This window comes from Eretmochelys imbricata, chromosome 1 (assembly GCF_965152235.1).
Source record: "Eretmochelys imbricata isolate rEreImb1 chromosome 1, rEreImb1.hap1, whole genome shotgun sequence".
Lineage (NCBI taxonomy): Eukaryota > Metazoa > Chordata > Testudines > Cheloniidae > Eretmochelys > Eretmochelys imbricata.
Window position 1 is genome coordinate 334,045,234 of NC_135572.1, and position 14,545 is coordinate 334,059,778.

Sequence of the window (14,545 nt, forward strand, 5' to 3'; positions counted from 1 at the left end):
CATAAGTTTACCACAGACCCTTTAGCCATCCACAAATTATTAAAAATATATAACTGAGTGAAATAATATATGGATTTAAATTTTAAAAATTCATATTATAGCAATATGTTGGACCAGTAATGCATGCCCTGTCCTATTAATGCACTACTCGTGTGGTTTAAGTCACTCAAGCCTTTGGCCTCACCACACACAAGGTATGCCTTGCAGTGCTATTAATGCATACCTTCAAAGTCTTATTGCTTAGCTGATACAGATATAAAGAACAAATTATCTATTCTTCCATAGCAGTGCAAAGTAATATTCGTAAAGTTAAAATTATTCATGCACTGAAAAATGGTTTGCTACTGGAATAGTATTTCACATTTGGCTCTTAAAATCCAGAAGGTTCCAGTAATATACTAAAATGGGAACTTGCATCTCATTAAAGTAGAGACAGCAGGAGTTTGAATTTACAAATTTCTATTTACCTTTTGTAATTTTAGTTTAACATACTAAAAACATGACAAGTTTCCTGAGATTTGTGGCTTTCAATTTTGCATTCAATATATCAACTACTAAAAGAATGCTTCCTTGCTTCTCCACCTCCCCTCCCCCCCATCTTCTTTATGATGATACTAAAAGGTTCATATGTCACTTGGGACAGGAAGAAAGAAAGACTAGGTACTGTAGTTTCACTTAAATGTTTATGTACAGTATGAGAGTTTTTACACTTTACACTATATATATTTAATGAGTTAACAACAAAAAAAAGATTCGTATGCTGAAAAATTACACATGGGCAAGAAAGCCTTACATCTGAAGAAGCAAAGTAACAGGTTTTAATCTTGTCTGGATAATTCCTTGAACAGTAACATCAAAATGTTAAACTAGTATTCCCAAACTACCACCACCATCTCCAGTAAAAAAAAGTATTCTGTCAAAGATTAACCTGACATTCACAAAAGCAATGACTAAGAATTTAGTTAGGATTATTTTAATCTTTTGTCTTTTTTTATAAGTATTACTGGTCCTTGTGTTAGTAACAGATGTATTGCAATACATATCTAGATTAACTAGCATGGATATAGGAATTATTCCAAAACATTATTAAAACAAAAGTGAAGAGATTAATATGGCATGCATATCACATCACACAAGATACAAACACACCCCCCAAGAAGCTACTTGAGTCCATCGTCTCCCCCACCCCCACCAGTGAGAGTGGTCTCGTTCGTTTGCCTTTCACACACATAACCAGTAAAATTAATCAGCTGGGATACAGCATTTTATTCATAGAAAATCAAGACATGTTTTGTACATGATTTGAAGAAAACAGCCTTTCATTTAAACATAACAAGCCAGTAATGTGCTGCAGACAAACGCACTGCATGGGGTGTGGAGGACCCGAGCTGATTAGATTACCACAACATCAGCCTGGGGCCGCCATTTTTAGAATCTCTAAAGGACAAAAGAGGGAAATTACAATTTTTACTCCACATTTACCATAAGTAACTTAAAAAGTACAATGTTTATGGTCAAGCATTTAAGTATCCTACCTATGGTCATAGCCATCTCTTTCAGTTCACTGAGGTAGGTCTCAAAAAACAAAAAAGCCTTTTCGTTACTAATCCCTTTAGTATGATGTACATAAACTAAGGCTAAACATTCTTAAGTTCGACTTTAATCAAATGTAGTGTATACAATTTTAGGAACCTCAGGGCTTTTAACTACCGGACATTCCTAAATGACTGAATATAGAGGAATACAGGACCTTTCTAATCGGACTACTTATATTTCTTCTCCCCTATTTAGTACTACACAGTGGACCGTTTGTTTCTCCTCCCCTACATCTGCAGCAGTAGGGTCTACTCCACTAATGCCTTTTAATTAAAAAAAAAAAAAGATTTAGATGTGCCACACAAGGAAACAGGAATACCAGATATAAAAACTAAAACAAGGAGGCGAAGATGAGTATTTTAAATATACCTTAGGCTCCTTACCGTCGCTACAAAGGGGGTGGGGAGAATCATCCCCCTTTTAAATTGACACAGAAACTCTTTAGAACTGTTTTCCGTTTGACCAGGTTACACCACAGAAGAGATGTTAAAAGGGAGGGAGGGAGAGAGGGAGGGAGATGGGGGTGTGGAAGGGAGAGAGATTAGGCCTATAACGAGCCATTTTAGCATCACAAAACAAAAATATGCAGGATAAGGGAGACTATTTCCTAAGCTTCATACATACAACCCAATACGCAATCATACTGTTACAAATGCCTGCTCTTAAACGCTGGGTCTACAGAAATTTATGTTGTATGTCACATAATAGCCCCTCTTGGGTTTGTTTGGTTTTAATCATAATGCATAAATCCGGCATAACTGCCAAAAAAAAAAATCCCCTCGGCGCCTCCAGTCACAGTAACCCGCCATATTCACAAGATATAACGACTCCCTTTCATTTTAAAACCAACCCATAGAACATGGAACACAACCCAAAGCAATTTATACAGAATCATGCACGGTTTAGGGGGGAGCGGACCTCACACCCCACCCCTCCCAGATGTAAAGCGATGCCTCCCTAACGTTTTAACTCTTACTAGGAACCCCCCTTCCCCCTCGGCAGGAATGATAATCATAACAGGAGACTCACCTGTAATGATCACAGGCCAGGCAGCAGCTCCCCCTTAGCTGAGTCCCTTTCCTATCCCAACCAAAACAATGCAACGGCCCCACTGCGGATATCCCTAGCCTGGGCAGGACGCAGCCCTTAGCTGGCTCTGGTAAAGAGGAGTGAGCAGAGGGGTCCCCCAGACCGGCTCAGTACTCAGAACCCTGCAGGGACCAGCTCGGCAGCGCCTTTACCTTGGGACCCGTGTACAAACCCCGCTGCCGCTGCTGCTCCCGTCTCCCTCCTCTCAGCCTCCTACGCTCCCTCTATGTCACTGCCTCTCTCTGGGAAAATGGCGTCCTCCGCTCTCCCCTCCCTCCCACTGCACGGGGCTTACCCGTCCCGCCCGGCAGGGGCAAGGTTACCAGGGCGAAGCCAAACGGTCGCCATTTTGCTTGTGGGCTGGAGCGCAGTCTGTGTCCGTTAAGTCCTCCCTCGTGCTATGTCCATTTCACAAAGGGGGGTTTCCTCACGATATTAAATTGTTCGACGGCCGGGGCCAAGGAGCGCGACCTCGATCGAAAAATGCTAGAAAGGGGCAGCCTAGGGAACGGCACGGGCGAGAGAACTGTGTCTGGGTGGAGGCTCGGGGCGATCGTGCAGCGGAGTCCACTGGCGGTGGGGGGGCTCGGGCCCAAAATGATGCTGCGGAGGACCTAAAGCGCGGAGCGAGACCTTGTCTTCCGCAGGGACGCAGACACCGAAACCTGTCTTCAGCCTACCACCTGCGCCAGCCTACCCTCTGACCTCTGGTGAGCCTGGGCCAGCCCTCCTGACACACACAGACTGTGGGGGAGGCGGCCAGACCGAGGCAATCTCCCCCACGCAGAGTGAGACGGGGGATAAGAGACTGAAACCCATTTGGTGAACGATGGAGGGTTGCTGCCTGAGGGGATCTCCCCCTCCAGTTAGTGGAGACGTGAGGCAGGTCCGGCAGAGGAAGTCTCTCCACAAGTAACTGAAGTTTAGCCCAGGCCTGCCTCGGGGAACCTCCTCCTCCAAGGAACGAGACTGGGGCATTAGGGTCAGCTCTGCCTGTCAGGCTCCCCTTTAGCGAATGACACTTGTGGGGGCAGTTCTGGGGCAGCCCTGATGTGGACTCACCACGGGCAGAGCAAGAGGTAAATGTGTGTGAGGCAGGCGCAAGCCCCGCTGTTTATGTTGAGCTCCTGCCCTTCCCTCACATCCCCTCCCTGTGTGTGGTGCCCACACACCGCCCCGCATTCCGCGCCTGGCTTCAGCCGCTCCGGTGATGGCTGAGTGAGGGAGGGGAGGCGGCGGCGGCTGGGGTTTCATTCGACGCCCACCAGGGGCTGAGCGAGCCTCCTTCAGTGCGCAAACTCGGGGCACCACATAAAAGCTGGGCTGGCAGCTCTTTACCTTGCCTCGATGGAGCCGCCACAAGCGGGTGGCCGGAGAAGCCGCTAGCAGCGGCGCTAGAGCCTCGCCTTCCCCGTACTTTGGGCACAGAGGGGCTGTAAAGAACCGCTGCTGCGGCGGGAAGGAGTCGAGAGGAAGGGATCTGGATGCAGAGGAGGCGGCTGTAACGAGGCATCGAGTATGGGGGGAGGGAGTGATTAAACGTCTTGTGGCCCTGGCGGAGTCTGAGGGTATTTTTTCCTGTCTAACTCGTGTGTGTGTGTCTCTATCTCTCTCTTTCTCTCTCCATAGGGCGCTTGGTTGGGCTGCTCGCTCGGGTTCTGCCTGTTGTTGCGCGAAATGGCGGCTGCTACCTTGGTGGGTTTGGTTTTGTTGTTGTTTTTTTTCCCTTCTTTCCCCTCCCCCACATCTGCCTTGGCCATTTCTCCGCAGCGAACCGCGGTGAGGACTGAGTCAGGAGGGAGAGGAGGGGGGAACGGACCGCATTGAAGCCAATCGCCAGGCTGGCTCGGCTGCCCAGGCGCGCCCGGATTGGCTGCTGCTGACATCATCTTGCAGTAGGGGCAGCCGCAGCTGGGCAGGGCTGAGGAGCTGTCGGGGGAGGCTGGTGCAAAGGGAGAAAACGGGCGCCATGATCCCGGCGCTGGGGAGTCCGTGAGGGCTCGGAGACTGAGGCAAGCTCATGGGAAGGGAACGAGAAGGCCTTGACAACCATCACCCAAGCGGTGCCGAGACCGAGGAGATAAGCGGGGGGAGCGGGCCAAGCTGTGCCTGTATTTGTAACTGCGTCAGTACAAGATGGCGTAGGGTCTCCCTGGAGAGGGACGGGAGCTGCACGTCCGCCGGAGGTCATGTGACCGCGTTGCATTCTTGTGGGGTTGTTTGGCTGCAGACCAAGTTGGCGGAGACGGTGGCTGCTGCTGGGGAGAGTCCGCGCTTCCTTCCCCGCCCCATCATCCCCGCCCCAGGCTGGAAAGTCTGGGTGGATTTTTATTTCCCTTCCCTATTACCCGTCTGTACAAGGGTGTAGCTGGTGCTGCTGAAGAAAGTTCTCGCTTCTTGTCCTATTCCCCACCCCCAGGATGTGGCAGCTCCTTCTGGGGGAAGTTCATTCCTCCTGCACCTCTTCTCTGCATTGAGCTTGGCTGTTGCAGAGGAAAGTTCTCGTTCTTCCTGTCCCAGCCCTCTTTCCGTGAGGGTATGGGGGTGGAGAGTAATGTTTTTCACAACTCCCGGACAAGGTTGTAAGGTGTCTGATTGCTGCTATCTAAATTAGGTCACATTTGCGATCCACTTTGGTGACTAAAATGCCTGACTCTCCTTATTTCACTTGTAAGAGCAACTCCTTCTTTGTTAGTTAGATATCCTGTGGTAGTGCTTGTTGGTGTCTCCATCTTAGTGAGACACTTAACTATCCTAGTCCACCTCTGCACAGTTTGCAAATATACTCCTTTTTGTGAGCTGGTGCCTGCTCCCTCTCAACATTGGACTGACTTGCAGAGGTGGCTTACTAAGGAAGAATGATGAAGGTTCTTCATACGATTGACCAGTCATGAAAGTTGACTAATATTTTTTTGGGGTGATACCAGCTTTTCCAGTGGAACAGCCTCTCTCACTTAGAGAACATGATGCAGTTAAATAACAGGTAGTTCAGACTACAGATATATAGAAAATCTGTGATTTGAAGTATTGCAATTGCACCAATGTATTAACTCTTGGATTTGTGTGTGTGTTTATAATATATATGTAATCCTGGTAGTCTTTTAAAGATGCCATACTTAAAACTAGACTGAACAAAAAATTAGCAAATTTAAAACTAGAGGAGTCTATGCTCTCTCCATAGAGGGACTAATGTGTTATCCCTCTTAAATTGTTCACTTGTATTCTGTTTACATATACCTCTCTTTCCAGATAGTAGTGAGCAAGGAAGGGGAGCTTAAATATGCATTGTCTGATGTCTTATCCTGGAGGTTGTGTACTGTTGCATTAAAAATACTACAAATATTTGCTACCAACTTACACAAATCAAGACTTATCTGTAAGTCACATGGGTGGGTTGGAGTCTAGTTACATAACTAAATGTGGTCCCAGTTACAGCTTCTTAGCCTGACATATAGCCCAGGAGTGACTGGCATCTATGCTACTTTGAGAGGTAGTCTGAGTACTCTTGCATAGTTGCAAATAACTTCACTAAGGGAGAAGGGCCTCCTTTCTATCCAACATCAAATAGTGTTCTCCTTTTTTTATTTTAATTTCCTACATATAATTCAAGACAAATGCAGAGATTAGACACTGAAATATAGATGGCTAACTTAATTATTTGAGGCTCAAAGGTTTAAGAACTTGGACTGTCAAACTTACTTTATTGTTAAGACCACATCTTGGGGATTAACTTCTGTATTCAGTCTTCTTTATGAAAAGATGCAGTAAGTTTGAGAGGCTTTTTTTTTTTAAGGAGCATGTCAGCTGAATATCTGGCAATGACACTGATTGAAGGAAATGATCTTATTTTTTAATATATTACACACACAAAATATTTTGTTCTAGAAACCTGTGATTACATTTACAAAAGCATACTTGCTTAATTTAGATACTTGAAGCTAGTGGAGTTGTTGATCTATCTGGATCTGCAAAGATTTGTTTCAGAATCTCCACCACTTTACTATTCCTCTGTCCCTGCCACTACAGTAGCAGAGAATGCCTGTGCTGTTCTTAATCACAGTGCATATCTTATGTTGTCATAGGAGCACAGTGAAAACAAATATACATACTTCTATTTGATTGTGGTGCTTTGGTATGTATGCCACAAGAGCTGTATAGAGCCCATATGAGCAACCTTGGCACAAACTAGGAGGGGAGGGGAAGCAGAAAAGTAATGAGGCACAAGCAGAGCCTTACAAAAAGGGGCAACAGGGCAGAGGAAAAGAGGGCCAGATAAAGGTATTTGCTCTCTTTAACAGTAGAGACTATCCCGTTTAGACTAAATAACTCACCTCCGCTACTGCTTGAGCTACTGCGGTACACCTCCACTACTGCTTGAGTCTGTCTAACTTGCATTGCTCAGGAGTGGAAAAAGCTCTCTTCGCCCCCAGAAATGTGACTTTTGCACTGTCCACACAGCTGCTATTGCAGCTTCCACTTCTTGCCAAGGTGGAATAATTATGCCAACAGGAGAGCACTCTCCCATCAGCATAGCAAATCTTTAGACCTGCTGCAATGGCACAGCTGCATCAGTGTAGTGTAGAGTTGCCCTCAGTTGCCTTAAATTGGAATTGTACCTCTTCTTCTTAATGTGAAGTGACTGAATACAAAACTTTATTTGGTTAATGAGGCGCACTTAGGACTAGCTGGTGCCCCTTGGATTTCATGCTGGAGCTGAGGGTTCTGCTGCATGTAGACGTATCCCATTCTGTTATGATAGGCAGCGTTGCCTGCACAGCACTACTTCCTTTTCTCCATCCAGCCCAGAGGGGTAGGGGGGAAAGATGAGGGTATGACAGACATAAGGGTCCACTAACTTTTCTCTATTATATAGCATAGAGTCCTGGGGGCACTGTTGGCTGGGGAAACTTTAGTGGTACAGTGCCTCTGGAGTAATGGTGACTTGGATGGAGTGGTCTCTAGAACTTGAGAGGGGGAAGAGGGGAGGGAGAGTAGAAAATGAAGGCTTAAATGCTCAAAAAATAATATACTCTTCTGAGTTGAGCATTTGTTAATATTTTTAGTTTAATATAGGCCATAGCTTGGATGTAGTAGCCTTATTAAAAATAGCAATTTTATAGTGTGGCTTTGTATTATAGAAACCTTCTGTTGATTAACTGTAGACTAAACTGAATACAAGTTTTAACAAAAAATGGAAGAACCAGGCTAATGGAGGAATGGGTTGTTGTGGTAGTATTTTGCTTTGAAACTGGATGGTTAAGTTACACTGCAAGCCAGTAGTGAATAAAATTGAATTTTGGGGCTTACCTGCACCTGCTGAAGTGAGGGGCAGCTAGCTATTTGACTCTTCAAAACTGAAAGACAAATGAATAGTGTAAACCTAGAGGGGAAAGATAATCACTTTGCTTTCTCAGATCTCTGAATAAGATCCATTATTTCCCCCACAGGTGTCTTAAAGACATGGTAGGTAGAGGTGACCTGTTTCAGAGATAACTGGATTTGTGAGCCTTCTGTCCAGAGTTGAAGTACCACTTAATTGTAATTGTTCCTCTTGTGTGTTTTTGCCATTAGGCAAGATACTAGCATGTTCCATTGGAGGTATCTGGGATTGGGTTAGAAAGATGTTGCTTACGTTGGTGTGAGCATTTTGTCTGAGTTTAAAGACCTGCTGTTGAGGATCTGACTCATGTGATTGACACCTGGGATACACTGGGCCCCAGGAAGATTTTTGGCGCATGCTCAAGCCTAATCTAATTGCAATAGCAGGTTTTCTTGTGTGTTGAGAGCAAAACATTTTCAGTGTTGTCACATCTTAGAAGTGATACAGTTTAGCAGCTTCAACCTATTAGCTGCAGAAGAGACTAGGAAAGTTTTAATATGTTGTCTTACTGTAGTTTTAACCAGTCTGACCTGCTCAAATGTGCATCCCTAACTCCTGCAATAACTCTTAAGAAAGAAATCATGCTGAAGAAGTTTACACCAGGGTTCCATGTATAATTGACTAAGTTTCTGTGTAAGAAATCTGCCTACTGTTAGCTTGCTATATAAAACAAAACATTGTTGCCCCCTGCTCTTGTGCATCTATACATGATACTACTTCCCCTCCCCCTTTTTGACTTCCACAAAGAGTTCAGTGAATTTCTTGTGCCTGTTCCCACGATGCTGTCCTTAATGGAGGGAGACCCTTCCAGAATAGAGACAGCATGAACAATGATACTGCAAAACAGCCTTAAGAGAAGTATGTGGTGGAGCATCTCAGAATTCTAGGTATGGGCTAAGTAAGGAGAGACGTGAGCAAAAGGTTGTAAACTGCTCCCAGATCTCAACTAGCTCTAGCGTTCTGCAGGAGATAGTCGGCCACTGGTGTGCAGGGGGTTCAGTATATTTTTGGAGTTGGGGAGGCTTGCATAAGGTAATGACAGCTTCTCTGCCCTACTAAAGCTGTTTGCACCTTTCTCCTTTCTCGTGTGTGCATAACCAAAACCAATATTGGTAGAAAATCCAAACATTTGCCCACTTTAGAAGTTTTTTGCCAGGTGTCAATGCTTAAGTTATAATGTGAACATACCATAATTTATGGCAGGGGTGGGAAAACCTTTTGGGCTGAGGGCCACATCTGGGTGGAGAAATTGTATGCAGGGTTGGGGTGTGGGAGGGAGTGCAAGGTGTAGTGTGTAGGAACAGGCTCAGGGCAAGGGATTGGGGTAGAGGAGGGGTGTGGACTGCAGGAGGGAGCACAGGGTTGGGGTGCAAGGTGCAGGAGGGGTTCAGGGTCTGGCCCAGTGCCGCTTACCTAAAGTGGCTCTGGGGTGGCAGCAGCGTGCACCGGGGCCAGGGCAGGCTCTCTGCATTGCTCCAGGAGGCAGCCAGCACCATGTCCCTGTGCGGCCTCTGGGGGCAGGGACGGGCCACAGGGCTCCATGTGCTGCCCTTGCCATGCCTCCAGGTACCTCCCCTAAAGCTCCCATTGGCCGCAGATCCCTGTTCCCAGCCAATGGGAGCTGTGGGGGGGGCAGTGCCTGGAGGCAAGGGCAACACACAGGGCCTTCTGCGCTGCGTCTCCCCTTCTCTCCCCTGTCCCCCCACAGGAATGTGGTGCTGGCTGCTTCTGAGAGCAGCGCAGGGCCTGCAGCACCACAGGGAGCAAGTCCTGCAGGCTGGATCCGGCCCGCAGGCCATCATTTACCCACCCCTGATTTATGGTGTGTGAAGAATATTTCAATATTTTATTTTAGAAACTTCAGTAAAAGAGTAACTTATGTTAATCTAACTTAACAGTGGATAAAATTTGTCAATTTGTGTGGTTCTAATGCATCCCCTGTTGAAAGGGGCCTGGGTTCATATTTTGTGTTAAGGAGGAAATGTAAATGGCTGTTCAGGTATTAAATGGAAAACTTTTTTGCATTCTCAAGCCCTGGGTGCTGAAAGCAATCTCTGAACTAGGATGAATAGCAGAGCAGCCATCAGTAGATCAAAATCCTGATGCATGCTAGTATGTCAAGGATTTTTGATCCTAAACATGACATTTCATTCATTTGACTGGTAGATACCCCTCTTCTCCTCCCTCACCCCTCCCCCCCCACCCCCTTAAAACTGTCTCTCTTTTTGAGACAATTTTGTTTTTCCTTCCACCTTACTATAGGGCTGCAGTCTAATTCTGGGCTCTCAAGTCAGAGCCTTTTGCCTATTCCTCCCAAAAGGAGCTGTGGCCCAAATTAAGGACAGCTGTACAGCTTTCGTTTTGTTTAGATGGTCTTGCCTAGACACTACTAGCTAAAGGCAAGGAACCAAGCTTCTAGGCCCTCTCTCAAACTAGGGAACTATTGTGTTTTAAACGGTTACATACTGAACTATAGGAGCCATGCTGACTTGTGTTCTGAGCCAGACCCTACTTCACCAGTGTCTACATAAGCACTGTTCTAAACAATTCCTGGCACACGGTAACTAGGACTTTACCATACTAAACTGCTCAGGCTCTTAAGGTTTATTTGTATGGGGCCATGCAATTGATTTGCCTTCACTTTCCTGAAGGTGTGAAGTCAGCACATAAATTAAAGGATGTTAAAGCTGTGTATGTTCTCAGTAGTGTCCTGAACTAAAACTACTTTTATTCCTGAGAGATCCACTCAAGGGTTTTAAAACCTTTTAATATATGTGCATTAACTTGACTTATTGTAGACAGGGCCTTAGGCTTAGTCTGTACTAGCCCTTTTGCCAGTAGGGGTGTGGAAAAAACACCCCCTGATCAACATAGGTTTCACTGACAAAAGTGCCAGTGTGAACAGTGCTATATTGGCAGGAGACATAGCTACCACCGCGTGTTGGGGGTGGATTTAATTATTATGCCAGCAGGAGAGCTCTCACCAGTAGCATAGCACAGCTACATGGGAGACCTTACAGCAGCACAGCTGAGGCAGTACCGATGTGCCTCTATAAGGTCTCTAGTGTAGAGACTGCCTTAGAGTGGTAACTTACCACTATTTTAACTAGGTTTATTTGCCACTTAATCTTCTCATTAAATCTCAAATCAGCAATTATTTTGGTGAAAGTTTTTTCACTTCCAAAAGATAATTTTATTTCACTAATATGCACTATTTGCATTTGTAGTTCAACTTTAAAACTACTTTTCAGTGGTTACCATTCCAGGGTGACATGCTGGAACAAATTCACATGCATATAAAGGCATAGCCTACAGTTGTTTTTAGGCTCTATTTTTAAACTTGTTCTAATAGGTTGAGCAATGTTTAACAAGTTGTATTCCACAGTCCTGTTGGTTGAAGGAAAAAAACCACACTTCATGTAGGAGCCAGACTGTCTGGATTCAGCTAACTAGCCACTCTATTTTCTTAATCTCTAGTGCTGGGACTACTGATCCTTGTCCTCAAAGGCAACAACTAGAAGAGCTATGTTGATTTCTGGTACAGAAGGGGAGAAAATTACTTGGATAGATAGTTTTCAGAGTAGTGGCCAGTTTGTCTGTATCCACGAAAAGAAAAGGAGTACTTGTGGCACCTTAGAGACTAACAAATAGTGTTATCTTTTACCAGTCAAGTGACTAAAACTTTATCCTAAAAAGGAAGAGGGTTACTCCTTTTTTCTTTTTTAAAAAAAAAAAAAAAAGAAACCATCTAACTGCTGTGTGCAAAGTGCCAAAGCTCACATTTAGGTATAACTATTTCTGTTATAAAAGCAAGGGAAATTCCTTTGTTTAGCGTGCATGCTCATTTGTCTCTCATCCACTGCTTCTAATGTCATGGATCTGAGCTTTATAAATACCTTTCATCCTAATGAACCTTAAAGCACTCCATTTTACTAAAATGCAGTAGCTATTAATGCACAGCATGATTACACCACTGTAAAAGTAACTGAAGACTGTTAATGAAGGCTACCTAATAGAAACTTCAGTGGGAGTCTAGATGGACAGAAGGCAAACATACATACTGATTCCCATCCAGATAAAACTGTTTTATGGTTAAAAAAATAAAAATGCATAGGATTGATATGGGTGGTTAAGACTTTGGTTTAGTATCTAATCTCAATATGGACCCTAGAGTACACTATAACCTCTGTCACCATTAATTCAGAGTAGAAAGACTTCTTCTAATGTGCTGTTCAACCTTGCCCTAGGCCTAGCTGCTGAGATCTGACTGAACCTCATCACAAGGGGAGCTGGTGACTGATCTCTAGATAATGTGTTCTGGAGTTTGTGGTAAGAGGTTTCTGTTAGGCTTCTATAAAGTGAGCAGGAAAAACTGACTGATACCATGCCACTTAAATGTGAAGAGGTTCAGGTCTGCTTAAGTTCTTCTTATAAGGACATTCTGAAACTGCTGAATATGAATACAGTATATAAAATAAAATTAACATGCTGACAATTCACTTGAGAATCCAGTCCCCTGCCACTCTTAATTCATCCACCCCCTTATTCAGGTTTAAAAACTTAAATGAAAAGAAAAGCTTCGTTTTTTAACTACCCCCAAGACATTAACTTAGGCTTTGCCATAGTGATAAGGAAAATAAATTCTAAAATTAAAGGTCTAGCCTGGAGAATATTCAGCCTCCATATGCTCTATTCCAGTGTAGGGTGTGTTACCGTAGTCCTGAAGATGCCCTAGGTTTATGCTAGGTGCTGTACAAATATAGATAGACCTTGCTTCTACTTCCATTTCAATTGCACAACTCTTCATTTATTTTAATGTTAGCTATTGGTACAGACGAGCAGCTGCTACCTAACTCATGTAAGCCAAATTTTAGTGTTTACACAGGGAAACTTGCTATTGGGCCTGCTGTAGCTGTTGTGGGCAAACTAAAGTGAGGACAGGGGATTTGGGGGGAAAAACAAAGTATTTGTATAGACTATATATAAAGACTTCTTAAACAATTCATAAATTTCAACTCTAAAAGTATAGACAAATAAGATACGTTGAACTCCAATGTGGTTGGTTATGTGAACAATATATTTAAAATTTCAAACCTTTTATGAATGAGTTTTTTCCTTTTGTCTTCTTTCTAGCTTCTCTAATGGAGACCATCAAAGCCAAACTGTTCATGACTTCGTAATTTTGAATGGATTACTTCTGTTAGTGGTGACAAAATAACTTTTTTCAAATTGCAATCCATATTTCTTAAAATATTTAGCTCTTATGTAAAAAGTAGGGAAAGGGAGTTACGATGCTAACAAGTCCCCTTTTTCAGATCTGCTTTCACATATTCCAGTGTATAAAGTTAAGGATTTTTAGTAGGTTACTAGCTCCTTAAATAACAGGAAGCATGTGGCTTCTTGTAAGAATTTTTTTCTATAGTGAAAGGTTAAGCGCCAATTATACAGACATGGTAGCTACTGCTATTGTAAACAGGATGCAAGTTTCCTTGCAAGTATATCTAAATCTGTTCAGTGAACATTGTCACATGTTTGCAACAAGCTATTTCTAACAACTTTTCAGATATTTTAATATCACATCTGTTCAGTATTTGCCCTTACTGTAATATCTGAAACCTTTAAAGGATGGCAATACTACACAACAGCAGTAAAAATTTGGTGGGGGTTGCAACTGAAAGCCTCCAGTTTGTATGTGGGCATGAGGGAAATAGGACCTACTTGGAAATTATGTGCTTTGGTAATATGCCTTCAAGTAATATGTGAGTGCCCTTCAAACATTGTTCGCTGAAGGAAATTCTAGATATGGCATTTGTTATACTGCATTCAACACTAGCCTACAATAGAATAAAACCAAAAAACAGATTATTCAAAAACTGCAAATCTAGTGGATTGGTAATAGCAGCAGAAAATGTCCCTATATCAAAGTAGACATCTGGTTCTCCTTTTAGTTCAGTCCCTCTTGAGTGCTCTTCTCAAATCCTGTGAGTCTAGTCTAGTAGTCCTTGCTCCAGCAAAATTCATCTTGGCCTCAGTGGAAATTTTATCCTAGTAAAGACTCTGTCTGAAGGGCCAAAGCAAAAAAACTCAATGTTTGATCTCTTAATTAAAAGATGTCTACTACTTTTGTGTATTAAATTTTTCCAACACTATTAGTCCTGCTAACTTTTGGCCTCTTGGCCACTTTGTCCTCTGTATCAATGAGTTACACACTAAAAAGGACTTCAGTAACAGACTAATGCTTGCAGTGTAGCTATTACAGTGGGGGTCAGTCATCTACATTTTAAATAATGCCTGTAGACCAGAAAGGCTCCAAAGAAACCATTAGGCTCTATATACACTCATACCATTCATAGAAAAATCTTATCTAAACAAAAACTCTCTGAAGTTCTTTGGCCGTGCAGATCATTTTAATTTTTATTAAGTATTTGACTGCAGTCCCCTCAGGGCAGGGCTAAGTATGCTGTCAGTCCTTAACAAAAT

The 14,545-nt window shown here is 43.6% G+C and overlaps 2 protein-coding genes across 8 annotated transcripts in view; one reads left to right on the forward strand and one right to left on the reverse strand.

Moving 5' to 3' along the window:
- KMT2E (lysine methyltransferase 2E (inactive)) overlaps positions 1-2,936 on the reverse strand; it is a 120,056-nt gene extending 117,120 nt beyond the window's left edge. For 2 of the 3 annotated variants that reach the window (XM_077835665.1, XM_077835683.1), the window contains exon 1: positions 2,626-2,936. The gene's annotated coding sequence lies outside the window, so the exon portion shown is untranslated. The remainder of the gene's footprint in view (positions 1-2,625) is intronic. The other variant, XM_077835674.1, reaches the window with a different exon arrangement.
- Positions 2,937-3,022: 86 nt separating this feature from the next.
- LOC144275978 (uncharacterized) overlaps positions 3,023-14,545 on the forward strand; it is a 66,248-nt gene continuing 54,725 nt past the window's right edge. For 3 of the 5 annotated variants that reach the window (XR_013348171.1, XM_077835732.1, XM_077835722.1), the window contains exons 1-2: positions 3,023-3,764; positions 4,315-4,380. The gene's annotated coding sequence lies outside the window, so the exon portion shown is untranslated. The other 2 variants (XM_077835742.1, XM_077835750.1) reach the window with 2 other exon arrangements.